The following is a 214-nucleotide window of genomic DNA, read 5'->3' as shown; positions in this document are numbered from 1 at the left end:
AGATTCCTGGTGCTCATCACCCCTGCACACCCTGAGGACTGGCCCCTGTCACCACCCACAGTGGACGTGACCACGTGGGTTGAGGGTGCTCACTGATGAAGCCCCAGTGCTCAGTCCACAGCAGGGACCCCAGATCCTCTGCTGAATGAGGGAGGGCCTTAGGGAGGATGGGAGTGAGGGAAAGAGGGAAGGAGGGAGGGAGGGAGGGAGGGAG

At 62.1% G+C, this 214-nt stretch overlaps 1 pseudogene; it reads right to left on the bottom strand.

Annotated features, from left to right (window-relative positions):
• LOC117802797 overlaps positions 1-214 on the bottom strand; it is a 12,099-nt pseudogene that overhangs the window by 475 nt on the left and 11,410 nt on the right.

Source organism: Ailuropoda melanoleuca, chromosome 6 (assembly GCF_002007445.2).
Source record: "Ailuropoda melanoleuca isolate Jingjing chromosome 6, ASM200744v2, whole genome shotgun sequence".
NCBI classification, from domain to species: domain Eukaryota; kingdom Metazoa; phylum Chordata; class Mammalia; order Carnivora; family Ursidae; genus Ailuropoda; species Ailuropoda melanoleuca.
The sequence above is the reverse complement of the archived record's forward strand: the minus strand, read 5'-3'. Positions and strand labels throughout refer to the sequence as shown.